We start from the raw sequence: 17436 nt of genomic DNA, 5'->3' as shown, positions 1-17436 counted from the left end.
TCATCCTTCAGGGAGAGGTAAAGCCCTCCCATTGCAGCCTGGAAATCTTTGTAAAATGGATGAATGTGAGTAACTCTTTTTTCTTTTCCACTGGCTAGGTATACGTGTGCATGTGCTAATGTGTGGGGGCAGGGATTGATGGAGTCAACGAAATGTGCCCCATCTGCATCTTTGACAGGAAAAAGAGAGAATGGGTGAATTCCAATTTCAGCATGAATCAAGAAGTATGTATAATAAACAGTAGGTACTACAAGACTTCAAAAAAGTAAACAAAAACACTTTGATCTCTTTTTCTCGGCCTCCCCTGGCATCTTACCTGTTCTCTCTGACAGTCATAAGAGCACTTCGATAATGAGTAAAATGGCAACATGTGCTTTCATGCAGGACTTTTTCTTATGGTAATAACTTTGTCTTTTGACTAAAATCATCCAGTATTCCATCATAAAAGTAGGAGGAGAGGCTACCTTTTAGGAAATTTTAAATAAAGAGGTATTTTCCAAATTAGCAAGAATATTTTCGGTTCTTACCAAGTTTCAAGGGTTTAAAATAGAATTTGCTTCCAACTGTTCACCAAAGCATCTTTAACCATTTATTTTGGCTTCTGACAAGTTATTTAACAATCTGATTTATTAATATCACAAATGATTCTAAGGGACTCGATGGAAAATCTATCCTTCCCAATCAAGATCTTACTCTACCATCATTTAAAAAACTATCTAATGTCCATCTCTTCTGTATAATGCATCAATTAAATGAGTGAAACTTGCTAATGCTCATTCTTGTGTGAACCAAAAAATATTTCCAAACAGCAAAATAAAATGTACCCATAAATGATTCGTTTTCTCTTAGGGTTGTATTACTTATTTCTATTAGATACTATTTCCTCTGGGTGTAAGCAACACATTTCTAACTGCATCTGTGACCGGGTAGAGATTAATTAAAGACCCAAAGTCCAGAAATGGTTTTATCATCCTCCTTTCTTCTGCTTCTCTTGTCCCTGAGACTCTTAACCCATTTGAGAAAGTTGAATATAATATTCTAGCTAGAAAGTCATGTACCATATAAGACCATAGGTCTTATAAATAAAACTCTTGACTATAGATTTTATTTATTCATTCATTTCATTACATACTTTAGAATACCATACTTTAGAATACCATACTTTATTCTAGACTGTTATGTAGCCACCATAAATTGGAGTTTTGACTTGATTTGCTCTGAAGTTGACTGCAATCTTTTTATTATGGAATATCTATTCAAGAGTATACAGGTTTGGCCTTACACAGTAGACAAGAGTTCATACAACATGATCAAGAATTCCTCTCTGTAATAGTTAAATTCTATATGACAGGATTCTGTGCAAACCTATGAATGCATGTGGACTAAGGGTTGCCCCTTGGTGCCTCCACATTGCCTGTATGGTCTTTGTACATGCGCTCCTTATCCACCTAAACAGATGTGCATCTCCTTGAAGACACTAACCACAGTGGTTAGGAGGTCAATTTCTAAAGCCTGAGTTCAAATCCAGGTCCTAACAATTAATAGCACATATGATCCTATTGTGTAATTGCAAAAGGAAGCTAAGTACAGAATCTAATCATAGGGTTGTGATAAGGCTTAAATGAGACATTTCAAGTAAAAGGGCTAAGTACAGCACATGATAACATCCCAGGAGGTTTGCATGCTGATCATGGATGAGGGTGAAGGGGAGAACTTAAAGAAGCCTAGGGAGGCTAAACTGATGAAAGAAGGAAGAGAATGGACAGGTCAGTGTTCAGCCAAAATACACGTGTGTGGCTGTATTGGTGGTTTAAAAAAAAAAAAAAAGTCAAATATCTTTCGTACTGCCTAGAGAGAACCATTGCTCCTGGCCCTGGAGTGCCTCACCACTGTGTTAGACACCCCAGTGCCTCCTTGAGACATCCTAGCCCTCTCCATAATTCATCCACCAGCACATCAGGGGTCTCAGAGTCTTGCCCCAGCACTATGACCAGAGGCCTTTCTGAAAGTCAGAATTTCTGCCTTAAGTGACACATCAGTTGTTAAGCATTTTTGGATATCATCTCTGGTGCAATAGGCTTACCAATGCCCGAAAGACATCCATGCCGTAATCCCTGGAACCTGTGAAAATGTTACCTCACATGACAAAGGGGACTTTGCAGATGTGAATAAATTAAAGATTTTTTACATGGTAAGATTATCCTGGATTATCCTGTGGGCCCAATGCAATCACAGGAGCCTTTATCAGAGGAAGGCAGGAGAGTCAGAGTAAAAGAAGGAACTGTTGTTTCAGAAGTAGAGGCTGGACTGATGCGGGGCCAGAAGCCAAGGAATACAGATGGCTTCTAGAGTCTGGGAAAAGTAAAAAACAAATTCTTCCCTGGAGCCTTCAGAAAGAATGCAGCCCAGCCAAAAATACCTTGAACTTAGTCCCATAAAGCTCATTTTGAGTTATTACTTCTGACCTTCAGAAATGTAAGATAATAAATTTATGCTGTTTTGTTCTTACCTGAATAGATGTGCATCTCCTTGAAGTGTTTGCGGTAATTTGTCACAGCAGCAGTGGGAGTGTAACATTCATAGATACGGAATTTTTAATTTCAGGGAAAAAGGCAGGAAAAGAGGGAGAGAGATGAAAGGGTGCTAAGAAAAGATCCAGCAAAGGTTGAAATTTTGTTGGGCTTTTGGGAGGTGCAGGTAGAGGGTATCAGAAGTGTAGACAAGAGAGGGAAGTAAGATTAGTATAGCTGCCACATGGTATGGGACATCAGGGATAAAAATGTATAATGAGGATGTTCCAGGAAGTCTGATGTGTATTGTAACAACTCCTTCCTAGCCCTGAGAAAACATCACTCAGAATTCACCGCATGGTTTAAAGTTATGGATCCAAATTTGCATTTCATTTGAATTTATCACTATGTGGAGATGAACCTTAGGGTAGGAGCAAGGAGGCCCAAAAGTATTTGAGTCACTAGGCAAAGTAAATTATTCATTGCTCAGAAATATTAACGTTATTGCTACCCTTACAGTATCATTTCATTGGGGTTTTAATGGCTGCTTACTCTTTAAATTATAATTATTTTTATAATCTAGATACAATCAGTGCTGCTATAAGGCTTATGTTGAAAATAATGATTTATTCCAATGGGGTTAATATATCAAGGAACAATTTGAGTATAACAAGAACTTTGTGTTTCCCTATGTTTAATTTCATCGGCAAGAAATGCTAGGTGAATGCAGAAAACTGCATCCAGCTGAACTGAGCCATGTAGGAATACGTAAGATGTCCTCACACCTCTGACAGCCACCAGCATCCTCAGTTCACTGCATGTAAAATGAGCCACACCCATCTACATCTGGTGTCACAATTTTCCATCCCAGAGAACTCTCCTTCGCCATGTCTCAATAACTCACAAACTGTAACCCTTCCAACACCTACCTCCATGAACAAGCTTCAAGTCTTTTTCTAGGTAAAACAATGTGTTTATTCTATTATTTATGTATACCTTAACCATTTAACATGCCTAAAACAGCTATCTTTTAAAATTAGGTTGCTATCTTCTTTTTTAGTGTCACTGATGAAGTTTTTGAATGCTGTGCTCCTAATCTCATTTTCCTGTAAGCATGTGGTTTTTGATTCTATGATTTTGTATAGTGCAGTGATTTTTAGAAACAGATGGGTCACATTATGGCAGAACTCACTGTATTTTGTCTCAGTGTGTCACACTTAAGCCCCAACAGCAACTACTTATATCCAGGCAGAAAACAAGACTAAAATATAGAATTTATTCTTAAGGCGGGGAATAAAAAGGGAAGGGAAGAGAAAGGGAAAAGGGAGAGAGAGACAATGAAAAACAATTTGCCATTTCTACACATGGCCCATCTGAGGTATTTAAAATCCCTGGGGTCCATTTCTTCCTTGGTCCTTTCCTGTTAGCACCTGGGGGCTTAGCTTGGCATCTGTGGATTTCCCAGGTTCCATACATTTGTTTCAGATATCCCCTAACCTCCTGAAATTACTTGCAAAATTTTGTATTTATATTTTGAGCAAAAGAAAACCTTAAATTTCATCAACTTCTCAATGGAAATGTCATGCAACTGCTGTTTGTTTTCCAGCCTCCAGAGACTTTGGTGAAGGGTGATGCAAACTGTGTTTCTTCAGCATGTGAGCCCCATCAGGCGTGAGTGTGGCAGCTCCAGAATGTCTATACCGGAGTGGCTAAGAGTCAGCAGCTTGGCTGGAAGCCACACTTGAATAGCAAACAAACCACTTTTACTTAGCTGCCATGTCTATTTGGTACCTTGGAGTAGAGTGATGAGTTTTACTAGATGTGGACTTCCCAGGAATATAACCAAGGTCGTCACCGTGAAAGTATGAAACTTTAGTCATTTACGCAAGGGGATTCATGGACATATTTTAAGAATTTTCTTTAAAGGGCTGTGTTTATAGAACACCTGGTCAAGGCAGTAATGAGGCCAGGGAACTAAAGGGGTGGAAGTCTGAAAAGGAATGGTTTTGCATGGGAAAGCTGTGCCAGGTCTAAAACTGGGCTAAACACTATTTGTCCCCAACTCCCTGGCCTGGTCCTCGTAGTTCCTTCTGTGATCCCTGCATGGTGAATACTCCTTTTCTGCTTTCACTGGCTTTGGCCTCTCATGGGTAGGATTAGACATTCTGCATGGCAAACTGGGAAGAGAGGCCTCCAATGTTTAGAGTGATATTATCATGTGTACCACTACTATTATACATACTAAAGGTATTCAGACAGGTGGCTTGTCTCTGGGCTTTATATCAGTCTCTGCCAAACTAGAAGAAAAATGTCACTAAAATAATTCAAGACAATTTTTGCACTTTCCAACAATGTTCAGGTAACAGCTGAAAATATTCTCACTTATTTGACTTGAGGAAGAAACTTCGAACGAGGAAAATCCTCAAGGATTTGCTAAAGTCCCCTCTGTGAAATCTTCCTTAAGGAAGTTTAAACACTCCTATTCTCTCTTCTCTCATTCTTTTGAACTCACTGCATGTATTGATATCACTGACTTGATTTCTTTTCTAGAATATATGTGAAAGTAAGTGTGTATATATAACCCATTATGTACCTAACCTTCTAATCCTTCTAATATTCAAATTTCATGACTCCAGATCACTACTGTGCATTCTAAGAAGGTCAGGGACTCTGGAGACCAAAGGGTCAATCCTGGTCATTGTTGTCTTACGAGACAAAAACAAGAGCCTTCTCAGGCCCCATGTTCTCTAGCTCGTGATGTGGCCTCTTTGGTATCACTGGCAGCCCACGGTCTGGTGGTCAGTGTGTCGCAGCAGAGGGTCACTCACTGATGCTGCTTATCCACAGCACCTTTTCTGTGGGGAATGGGGACCTCTATTCTGTTAGTAGACTCAGGTGTGTCACTCTGTGATACTCTAAGACTGGGTTCATTGAGGACAGGTGTCTTTGCTAACATTCACACAAAGTCAGTGTTTGGAAGCGCAGTCCTGCTTCTGAAATGCTGGGTCTGGAGGAGTTCCAGCAGCAGCCACATGGGCCTCTCCTCAGATCTTGGTTTCAACATGGGATACTCAGTAGTGAGGCTAGAGATCAGATATCCTTCATTCCATGACCACTAGGCCTAGAGGATGGAGAGAAAGAACTGCAACATCTGCACTCTTCAACCTGAGTCCACTCCAACTCCATACCACAAGGTGAGACAAGTTCCACCAGCCTCTCCAGCCTCCTGTCTAACATGATCAGAGAAATCCTCTTCTCTCTGGACTCAAGGGCCATCCTTGTTTCCTTCCCTAGGGTGACAGGTGGCTATACCACCCTCTGTCTTGGCCCTGCAGCCACCAACACACAGCCATAAAAATAAAGTAGTCCAATTATTAACCTTCACTGTGTCCTGTGTCCTCTTCCCAAGAGATCTGCTGAACCCTCATTTATCACCTGAATAGGAGCCTCCTCCCCATGCTTTCCCAGGGGGCAGCCATAGGACCTCACAGAGAGGTTACTGTGTATCACTCTAGACTCTTTTCCTATGTACATAGAACAATAAAGGAATAGATAGGGACACATAGACACTTAAGGAAATAGAATTATATATGGAGATAGAAACAGAAATAAATAGCACAGACATATAGATATAGAAAACTGTGGTATTTTTACATAAAAACTTAATCTCACTGTATGCAGTCTATAACTTTTTTTTTTCACTCAACCTATGTCAGGACAGCAGTCCGTACTCCATACAAGATTCACACACAGGAATATCTCATTAGATTAATATTCCATTTGGCAGTACCATATTTTATCCATTCATGCCCCTACTGATAAATATTTAGATTGTTTCCAGTCTTTATCCACTGCAAACAATGCTGCAATGAACGTCCTTAGACATCTAGATCTCTAAGCATATGTGAAATATATTCTTTTAATGTTGTATTTTAAAATACCTATCCTGAATTTCACTTCCTGAGTGGAAACATGCTTTGAAAAATTTTATAGAAACTGCCAAATTTCCTTCTGACATGCCATACCAGTTTACACTCTCAACAACATAGAGTTTCTTTTCCTTCCCTACTCTCATTAATACTTTATGTTATGAATATTTTAAATATCTACCAACAGATTGGGGCAAAAATAGTATCCTCTCATTGGTTTGTCTTTCTTTGATCGATAGTTAGATCTGGTATATTTTCATCAGTGTGTTTATTTTTCCACCAATAGTCTGATTCATATTATTTGCCCATTTATTCATTTGTTTCTTACTTACTTATAAAGGCTCTTTTTCTATTAAAGATATGTTAAACATGTAGAAATTATTTTCTCTATGGTATGTTTTGCTCTACTGAGGTTTTGAGCTTTCATTTTATTGTGTCTGAGAATCTTACGTTTTACGGCATGGACCCTAGTTTAATAGATAGGGTGTCTCACCTAACAAAACAATAAATGGCAGTAATTAATTTAGTGTTCCTTGTTGTTGAAGAATTCTAATGCCAAGGAGTCATGGTTAATTCAGGAGTGCTTTTAAATGAATTTGCATTTAACTTGTCACAAGATTAGCTACATACTTCTTTGAAATATAGTAATACATTTATGGTTGGAAGTGATTTAGTCAGTGTATAGGCAACATCCTTCCTGTGCAGCAATGAATTCATGAGCCCTGTGAACATCATTATTTTAGAAAAAAGATTGGATATAATATATACTTCTTATATAGACAGAGATCCAATCTTATACCACATTTGGTAGTGGGGAGGACAAGGGACCACAGAATCCTGAAACGGCATCTGAGCCATCAGAAGTCAATGTGCTCTCTACAGTTTCAGTGCTGAATGTTTTGTTTTACTTCAATTCTTTAAATATGGTTTCTCCATATACAGGGTGCACGGTAGTTCTAAAAACATAAATGACTAATTAACGAAGTGCAGACCAGGAAAACACAGACTCTGTGAGATTTACCCAATGGGCTCCAAGACTACCCTGAAGTCACCCTTTAAACTGAGAAATAGTTATATCTGAGAGACTCTTGCTGCTAATAAAGGGAAATGGGATGGCTCTTTCTGAAAAAAGACTTTGGGCCAATCAGAAAGATAATATCGATAATTATTCTAGTAAACACTTTTATACCTAAGTGCTTTATAGACATAATCTCATTTAAAGCAACAACCATGAGAAATAGGTATTACGATTGTGCCTCTTTACTACCGAAGCACAAAGAAGATAAGTAAGACATTGAAGTGATTGGAGGAACTACCTCCAGAGCCTGACTACTTCTCTCTACAGCAGGGAACTGCCTCCATTGCTGATGTTGGATTAAACAGAACAGCCTGTGCAGTTAGTTCATGAGATTCCATAAAGGGACTGGACCTTAATGAAGACGTTCCTGATGTGGGTTTGGGGTAAGAAGGAGAGTATGTCTGCAAAATTATTGTTGATAATATCTAGAATTTAAATGTATATCTTTTCTGGGTTAATTAAATAATATAATCAGCTTCCCATCTGGGCCAGAATATCCAATTGCTTCTCTTTCATTGACTTTAACTAGTGACAACTTGGTCCAGTGTAAGACCGAATAATAATTTTCCAGTGTTTTATATACATAAAAGAAGAGAGAAAGAAATGAATAAACTTCTGCAGTCATTTGGGTCTTGAATAGCATAGACAAAATCCATCAGGAAATCAGTTATCTTGACAACAAGAAAGGGCAACAATATGGCTTACTTACATTTACTTAATTATTGTTCATTTTCCATGCTTTTCAAGCTTTTTCATTGTTATGAGAACATCAGAACACTCATCTTTTGCTCCGTTGAGCTCTCAGAACTTTAAAATACACACCAAGGGGGAAATCAGTGCAAAAGAAGAAGGAAAACCAGGAATACAAAAGAAACATGCTTATAACAAGAATCAACTAAAAGTAAATTTTCATGAAATTAAGAGATAGATGGTTCAATGATTTTGGATATCGGCAGTTAAGTCATCACAGGTCAGATTAACGTATTTAGTCAAAGCTGTTCTGTCATCAGTATCTGCATCAACCAGAAGCTTTAATGACATGACAGGGATGAGGGACTCTCTGGCCCTTGACTTGACTTATCCAGCTCTCAGAACCTGGTCATTGCTACTGTGTTCAGAGAATTATTTTTAATGGCACTGGTGTTCAGGTCAACATTTAGAAATGTTTACATTTAGGCATTAGGAATGTCAGAATTACAGAGGCTGAGGAAGGTCAACAGTAATCGTTAAGAATGATGACTGCTAGTAGCCACCACCCAAGGGCGCCGCAGACCTGGCAAAGCTCTGCTTGTCTGCCTCCCTCTCCCCTTGTCTCCCTCCTGCTTCCTCTCTGGATCTCTCTATTCCTCCTTCCTCTTTTGTTGCTCATTCCTCCCAGAGATTTCTTCTCCTCTTGTCTTTCCTTCACTTTTTTTCTTCCACTTTGTTTCTTATTCAAATCTGCATACCATGAAGCTAAAACATATTTTAATTGTAATTGTTTTATTAAATAAAGCTTTCTAGCCTCTAAATAGTTGTTTAAAATAAAATGAATTGAATGCTATAATCTCTCTAAGGACTAGAAAGAGGCTATTTTAAATGACTTTTGGTATTTGATCTCTGGGTTTTTTCTCCCTTGAATCAATGATCCTTTGGAGAAAAACAACACTATTTGACTTCTTCTAATTTATGGAAACATAAGTCAGGAAAAAACTATAAAGAGACAATATCTGCTTAGTATCTAGGAGAAAGATGATTTGGGAATATCCTGCTTACTTTCTGAATCCCTAAAGAGCAATTTTATTTTAGAAAACATTCTCTTACCTGTTGTCAATTGTTCTTTGTGTCAAAGCTCTCTGAGTTGCCACAACCATGGGCTTCTGTGGAAACTGCCTTCAGTTAGCTCCTATTGTACATTGCACATAACTCATACTAAGCCTGAGTTGAGTTATTCACATACACACAAATCCAGCAGGCACCATCAGAGAAGAAGCACTTTATACAATTTGTGTGGGATACTGAATAGAGTATTCTATTTTCATTTATCTGCTAAGCTATATGTGAACAATCCAGGAAAAGAACGTTATGTTTCCCATAAGCTCATAATTGATACACAAAAATAGTTAAATTGGGCCAGGCTGCGGTGGCTCATGCCTGTAATCCCAGCATTTTGGGAAGCTGAGGTGGGCGGATCACCTGAGGTCAGGAGTTCGAGACCAGCCTGACCAATATGGTGAAACCCCGTGTCTACTAAAAATAAAAAAAATTAGCCAAGTGTGGCGGTGCATGCCTGTAATCCCAGCTACTCGGGAGGCTGAGGCAGGAGAATCACTTGAACCCAGAAGGTGGAGGTTGTGGTGAGCCAAGATTGCGCCATTGCACTCCAGGCTGGGCAATAAGAGCAAAACTCTGTCTCAAAAAAAAAAAAAAAAAAAGTTAAATTGAATCTGTTATTGGGTGGAGGCTTCCTGAGATGGAGCTCAAGGAGGGTTTCAAGAAGACATTAGAATAAAAAGTCCTTGAGAGCAGAAAGCTTTATATGGAATAAAAGTTCAACACCCTTCATGTTGTGTCTTCTGTGAGCATTACACTAAATCTGGGAAGGGTCATGAGGTGACCCGACTGAGATGAAAATATGGTCTCAGTTATGTTAGATGGATTGGAAGGAGTTTGGAGACCAATGTGGAGGAAAGCAAGAAAAGTATAATAGAAAATGTGTCTGTGCAGTGCACTTATTAAATACTAAATGATTCAGCCAAATAAGGTGAAATATGACAAAGTTTGGAGTAATTAATTAACAAACACCTGTAGGTGTGTTAAGAGACTCATGATCTTACTATGACAACAAGGTGAGATGACTGCCCTGAAAGGGCTCTTGGTGGGGTTTCCCTGCAGGTAAAGGGGAGGAAAGATGATAGGCAGAGCTTTGTGCTCCTCCAGCCCTGCTTTAACTGGAACAAATCCTTTGTCTGTTTTACACTTTGGGTCCTATGTAAGATTTCGTTTGGAAAAATATGTTTACCTGCTAGGAAAAAAAAAATTAAAGGCGACTAATCTAGCCCCCTATTTACAGAGGCCCAGAACAGTGGCATGACCTGCCCAGGCAAACTCAACAAGGATGTGCTCCAGGTGTTCTTCCTCAGATGAAGAATCCATATCGTGGCCCACAGGAGGCTTGACAAGCCCACTTTTACCCTGTTGCCCATGGGTTGCTAATAATCTCAGCCGACACCTATTGGACACATCCTATTGTGCCAGGCACTATTCTTAATTTCGTACTTAGATATTTTTCAGCTATTACTGTATGTCATCTATTTGTGGACATTATATTCATAAATTAATATATCTGAAACAAGCTGCCTCTTACAATCAATGGCAATGTAGATTCAATGAAGTACCATAAACCTAAGCCTCACATTTGTGAGATAGCTACTATTGTCATCCACTTTAAAGATGAGAAACTGGAGACACAGAGAGATAAGGAAACCTGCCCAAGGTCATACTTATAAGTGGTGATGGGATTGCTACTGCTAAGACACCAAGATTGCTACTGGCAAGGTGATACAGTGACCTAGGATGATTTCTATTAGTGTTAGGAATGGACGTGATTAATACAGGAACTGTGGTGAGGGTGGCAGAAAATCACTGGCATTATATAAAATGAAGAGCACCTTGTTGGGAATGGGAAGCCTGAGACTCCCATATTTGTATGTTTTCTATAAACTCTGTTCTCTCTGACTAATTCCTTTATTCCCAGTAAAAATTATCAGTCTTTAAAGAAAAAGCAAGAAACTTTGACTTTAAATGTTATATGTAAGTCCATTAAAACTTTCTTGCAAATAGCAGGGATGAACTCATTAAATGTTAGTTCCCTGCCTTTTTTCAGAAATTGAGAAAAAGATTTCTTGTGGATCATACTTTTAAAAAGAATGTGATAGTAGTTGCTGCTGTCACTGATGTTAAATGTACATGCAAAAATAGAAAGTAAGCTTTGGGAAATATAGTGGTTAGAACTTTGACAATGCCAGCTGATTTCTAAATAGATTTATAACATGTGAAAGAATTTTCCTAGCTACACAAAAGATAAGAAAAGCATTTTTGGCAAAAGAAGAGTATCTAGAATTGTTTAAGCTCACTGAAATAACATGGTGGAGGGGAGCGGTGAAGATAATTTAAATTAATTGCTACGGTCAGGTGCAGAATGTCTTAATTGCAAGAAAGGTGAATAAGAACAAGACCAAAGGGGAGCTTAGTGTACTTCCGCTATGTGTGTGTATGAGGTGGGGAAAATACATGGTTTCCCTGTCACTTAGTGAGAGCAAATAGGCAAATGACGTGTGTATAGAATACATCACCTAAGAGGTCTGCGGCTTAGGAACATGCTGAGTCAATTTGTTACTTGAGAATTTACATAACCTTGGTAATGGACTTCCCCAAAAATGGAATTCTAAGCAACCTCATATCCCTACCTGGGGAGGGCTGAGATTTCCTTTTTCCTCTATCTTGGACAGTCCAAATTATGAAGTGGATACAAATCAGACCTCATTCTCTCCACCCACATTTTCCTTTACCTAACAACAAAAAAGGTTTTTCCTACAAGCTTAGTCACTGGCAGATTAAATAGCATTCTGAAAATTAGGAGGTAAGGTGACAAAATTGCTTTCAAGGAATTTTTTAAACTCTAAGTTGAGGATTCTTAAATTCATTATTCAGCATTTACCATAAAAATGTGCCAATCTGAAACATAAAATGACTTGCCATTAAAACAATAAATAGGAAGCATTACATCATCAGAAAACATTTATTGAGCGTGTGTGTGTTTGGTATTTCTCTAGATGCTATCAGGTCACTACTCTGTGAAGACATGAGCCAAGCCATAATTACACACATGCTTGAGAAAATGAAAGCATGCTGGCCTTTATGTGTGAAGATGACAGAAATCATGATGAGACCAATATGCATTTGAGATGATTTTTCAGTTACATGGAGTTTTCCTTCCATAATTTCCGTCAGCCATTTACTGCTGGTGACCCATGTGAATGTCATGATTTTTATACGATGAGCAAGAGATAGAAGGGTAGCCTTTGCTCATAAAATGATTTTTGTCTTTGAGATCTCCATAGCAATTAAAACCATGAGCAAGCACTTAGCATCATACTATGACTGAAGCTTCAGTAAAAATAACCTAGACTTACATGTATTTGGAGAAAGGCTTGTAAAACACATATTAGTGTAAAACACTAGTAAGATATGGAAGTCATGACATTAGTTACTTTTGTGTTATTTTATTTGATTTTTATTACACTTTAAGTTCTAGGGTACATGTGCAGAACGTGCAGGTTTCTTACATAGGTATACATGTGCCATGGTGGTTTGCTGCACCCATCAAACCGTCATCTACATTAGGTATTTCTTCGATTGCTATACCTCCCCTACCCCACCCCCCACCCCCTGACACGCCCTGGTGTGTGATGTTCCCCTCCCTGTGTCCATGTGTTCTCATTGTTCAGTTCCCACTTATGAATGAGTACATGTGGTGTTTGGTTTTCTGTTCTTGTGTTAGTTTGCTGAGAATGATGGTTTCCAGCTTCATCCATGTCCCTGCAAAGGACACGAACTCATCATTTTTTATGACTGCATAGTATTCCACGGTGTATATGTGCCACATTTTCTTTATCCAGTCTATCATTGATGGACATTTGGGTTGGTTCCAAGTCTTTGCTATTGTGAACAGTGCCACAATAAACATATGTATGCATGTGTCTTTATAGTAGAATGATTTATAGTCATTTGGGTATATATTCAGGAATGAGATTGCTGGGTCAAATGATATTTTTGGTTCTAGATCCTTGAGGAATTGCCATACTGTCTTCCTCAATGGTTGAACTAATTTACACCCCCACCAACAGTGTAAAAGCTTTCCTATTTCTACACATCCTCTCCAGCATCTGTGGTTTCATAACTTTTTAATGATCGCCATTCTAACTGGCATGAGATTGTATCTTGACATTAGTTATTTTTGTATTCATCTATTGGAGAAAATTAATTGGAGACTTTATTATGGAACAAGAGCTCAGCTACATAACATGCTGTTGGCACTCCTTCATTAGGCTTCGCACTGGAATTCGTCTTGATCATATTGGGTTACGTTATTTGGCCATTTTTTTCACTTTATTTTAGGGAGGAGAACCTCAGATAACTGCCTTCTGTCACAGTGTAATGCAAGGATCTCATCTGAGTCTTGATCACTGCTGTCTTTCCATGGCCTGGCACAATGCCTGGCATGGGAAGGTCCTTACTAAATATTTGGTGCATAAACAATTGATTGGATTGATTAATTAATTGATTATTGGCATGTACAAGAAATACAGTTAGATATAGCAGGAAACCAATCACCAGCTCGATCATGATTCCTGCAGATAGAATAAGATTTAGTGAGCATCAGAATGGGAGACCACCCAGAGCCTATTAACCCAGGCGTCATGAAAATAGGTGACCCTGGTTCTAGAAAATGATGACGATGACTCCCTTATAGTTACATCCACCCAAAAAAGCCTGCAAGTGTACTTTAGATAAGTTGAACCGTTTTCATTCGTGAAGCAGATGCACTTGTTAATTAACAAAGAAGCGGTCACTTAAGCAGGGCTAGGCAAACGCCTTGAGCAGTTAAAAAATTTCCTGCAGAAAAGCATTTCTTTTGATGATAACTTTAAAAAATAATTTGTGTAGTTTCTTTTTCAGTGGCTGGGCTTGATCTGTACTGTGCAGTATTATTAGCATTTGTTAACAACAGAAGTGGTAAGGAAATTACTCACCACAATTGTTATACCGGGTTATTAGAGGCAGAGAGAGAAGAGTGGCCTTTGTGAGTACTCAGTTCAGATCACTGCAGTCAGCAGAGGTGTGGGCTACAGTGGGGAAGGATGTGAGAATGGAGGAAGCAATTGGCTTGCCTAGGTTTTGTGAAGCATTAAAATAGGTAATTGCAAGCCACCACGCTTAGCAAGGGCAATCGATTTTATTTGTTCTAGAAGAGAAAAAGTATCACTGGGGAGTAAGTTCAGATGGGGAGTAATGCAGCTGTAAAGTTTCTTGTAGTTTGAATTTCATGAAATAGAAAATAGAAGAAATATAATATGTATGTTAATATAGAAATTATAGAAATGAGGTGATAGGGAAACAGTGTACATACTATTTTTTTATTTTTTTAAGTGTGCACAAATTAGATAAGTGTGCACAAGAAACCAGTTATTTCCCATGGATGATTTGGTGCCATGGATTTGGGTTCTGGCTATGAATTTGTGTGTCCCATGTGCTTTGCTCCCTATGTGTCTGTATAATTAGGGCATCTTTGCTCATTTAAAATTCACTCATTCAACAAGTATTTACTGAGCACCAACTAGTGACACTTCTCATATTTTTTTGTGTATGAAAAATTGGGACACTTTTTAGCTGTGTTTTGTTGGGCACAATTTGCAGTGTTTTGGCAGGGACTTCCTAGTGCATGTTGTGCTTTTGTGGAAATGTGAAAAACAAAACAGCTCCTTCTCTGTGCAAAAAAAAAAAAAAAAATCTTCAAAAGTACCTCTTCCTCTGAGAGGAGGACAACCTATGCCAAGACACAGGGCTTGGTGAGGGGGGTGCACTGTAGATTTCAGACCCTACCCAACCCTCACCTGGGCACCATTTTGCAGTACACAAAAGGCAGACCTGTATGTACAAACTGATCTTAGATGAAGCCTCACAAAAATCAGTGTGAGTTTTGTTCAGCTTTTGGTGGTTTGGACCAAGAGTGGGGAGAATTCCTTTAATCCTTGTTAGTCAAAGAATCTCTACAACACCAAACACTTTTGGCTCTCAATTGTCCATCTGCCAAATGAGGGAGTTATACTAAATTCCTTTTTCTCTTTTCTAAAAAAGTATTTGGTTACAATAGTAGAGAGGTCGAGAGCATAACTCCAAAGAGTCAGATTGCCTGAATTTGATCCTGGCTGTATGACTTAAGCACAGTTCGACTTTGAAGAAGCTGTCTGAGCCTCAGTTTCATTATTTGTAAAATGGAGCTAATGATATTACCTAACACCCAGTTCATAGAGTTATTATGAGAAATGAGAGAATGCATATAAAGCATGTAGTATGACTGGAACTGAGTGCTCAATAATCGTTAGCTATCATCACCATCATTATTATGCAGTCAGTGTGATTCTGTATCTCCAGAAAACCAGGGGCAGCCAATCCCCATCTTCTACCTAAGAGTTCTAGCATCACTCATATCACCACCCCACAGTCTGTCCACATTCGCCACTCACCCTATTACAACACCCTCCAATCACTTGTCTGTAGTAAATAAGAGCATTCATTTTGTAAGCCTTGACAAGGCTACTTCCTGTTTCTCCTAACACTACTGTAATATGCGCAGATGTTTGCTGCCTTTCTAGGAGAAAGTCCAGTGGCAGACAGTTTTGCCTGAATCAAATGATTGTTGTTTATACTAAGACTACAACATGCTCCCCGAAATGGCCTCTAGAGATTCTTAAAAAATATTCCCTCAAGCAGATAAAATCCTAATGCACCTAAGAAGACAGTGTATCAGCTAGCTACAGTTGTGTAACCAACACCACCAAAACTTTAGTGGTTAAAAACAACCACCATTTATTATTTCTTATGAGTCTGTGGGATGGCTTCATAGCTCGGCTCATCTGGGGTAGACTTAACTGATCTTGGCTGAGCTTGCTCATTTATCTGGGGTCAAAGGCAGGTTGGCCTTGGCCGAGACAACTCAGTTCTTCTCAACATGGCTCTCACGTCCCTCCAGCAGGCTAGCCTGGTCATACTCTGATGGGGGTCCAAAAAAGAAAGTAGAAACAAGCAAATCCCTTTCCAAGCCTTTGCTGTTGTCTCATTAGCCAAAGCAAACCATGTGGCCAAACCCAGAGTCAGCATGGAGAGCTAGCACCAAAGGGTAAGGATAGAGGGAAGCACGAATATTGGGGCCATTATTGCAGTCTAGCACACATGATGATTATTATGTCATTTTAAAAATAATTTCAACTTTTAGTTTAGATTCAGGGGATACACGTGCAGGTTTGTTACAGATGCATATTGCATGACACTGTGGTTTGGGGTAAGAATGATCACTCCCTAGGTAGTGAGCATAATACCCAATAGGTAGGTTTTCAGCCCTTGCTCTCTTCCCTCTCTAGTAGTCTCCAGTGCTTCCCATGTTGATGTCCATATGTACCCAATGTTTAGCTCCCACTTGTAATCATAAGAGAAATGCAAATCAAAACCACAGTGAGATACTATCTCACACCAGTCACATGGCTAATAATAAAAAGTCCAAAAATAATAGATGTTGGTGAGGCTATTGATAAAAGGGCATGTAAATTAGTTCAACTACTGTAGGAAACAGTTTGGATATTTCTAAGAGAACTAAAAATAGAACTGCCATTTGACCCCGCAATCCCATACTTGTTATATACCCAAAGGAATATAGATTGTTCTACCATAAGACACATGTACATGTATGTTCATTGCAGCACTATTCACAATAGCAAAGACATGGAATCAACCTAGGTGCCCATATTCAGTGGATTGGATAAAGAAGATGTGGTACATATACACCATGTAATACTACACAGTAAATATTATTTTAAAGATTTCTAGCTTATAATTTCATCTAGTAGTCAGTTTCATTGTTTCAAACTTTAGACACTATTATAGTTTGTAAATATAGGTATATACTCGAATGTCTTGTTTTAGTCATAGAAGATGTAACTGTGAAGCAGTACAAAACCCAGTAATAGGTGTTAGTTTCTAATTAAATGATAAAATCATGTCTGAAGAGTTCTGTTTTTTTTTTTTTTTGACTTTTCTGCACAGCTCAGTTGAGGTGATCTCACAAAGGTGTAATTGCCAACTGCCAGAGCCGCTAAACAAC

General features: G+C 38.7%; 1 long non-coding RNA gene across 1 annotated transcript in view; it reads left to right on the top strand.

Annotated features, from left to right (window-relative positions):
• Window positions 1-17436, top strand: part of LOC105486138 (uncharacterized) — a 185613-nt gene that overhangs the window by 146086 nt on the left and 22091 nt on the right. Inside the window, exons 7-11 of the long non-coding RNA XR_011620997.1 lie at window positions 99-224; window positions 3222-3470; window positions 3571-3618; window positions 4117-4372; window positions 7788-7900. This is a non-coding gene — a long non-coding RNA (uncharacterized lncRNA). The remainder of the gene's footprint in view (window positions 1-98; window positions 225-3221; window positions 3471-3570; window positions 3619-4116; window positions 4373-7787; window positions 7901-17436) is intronic.

Source organism: Macaca nemestrina, chromosome 3 (genome assembly GCF_043159975.1).
Source record: "Macaca nemestrina isolate mMacNem1 chromosome 3, mMacNem.hap1, whole genome shotgun sequence".
Lineage (NCBI taxonomy): Eukaryota > Metazoa > Chordata > Mammalia > Primates > Cercopithecidae > Macaca > Macaca nemestrina.
This window is presented reverse-complemented; position numbering and strand designations above follow the sequence as displayed.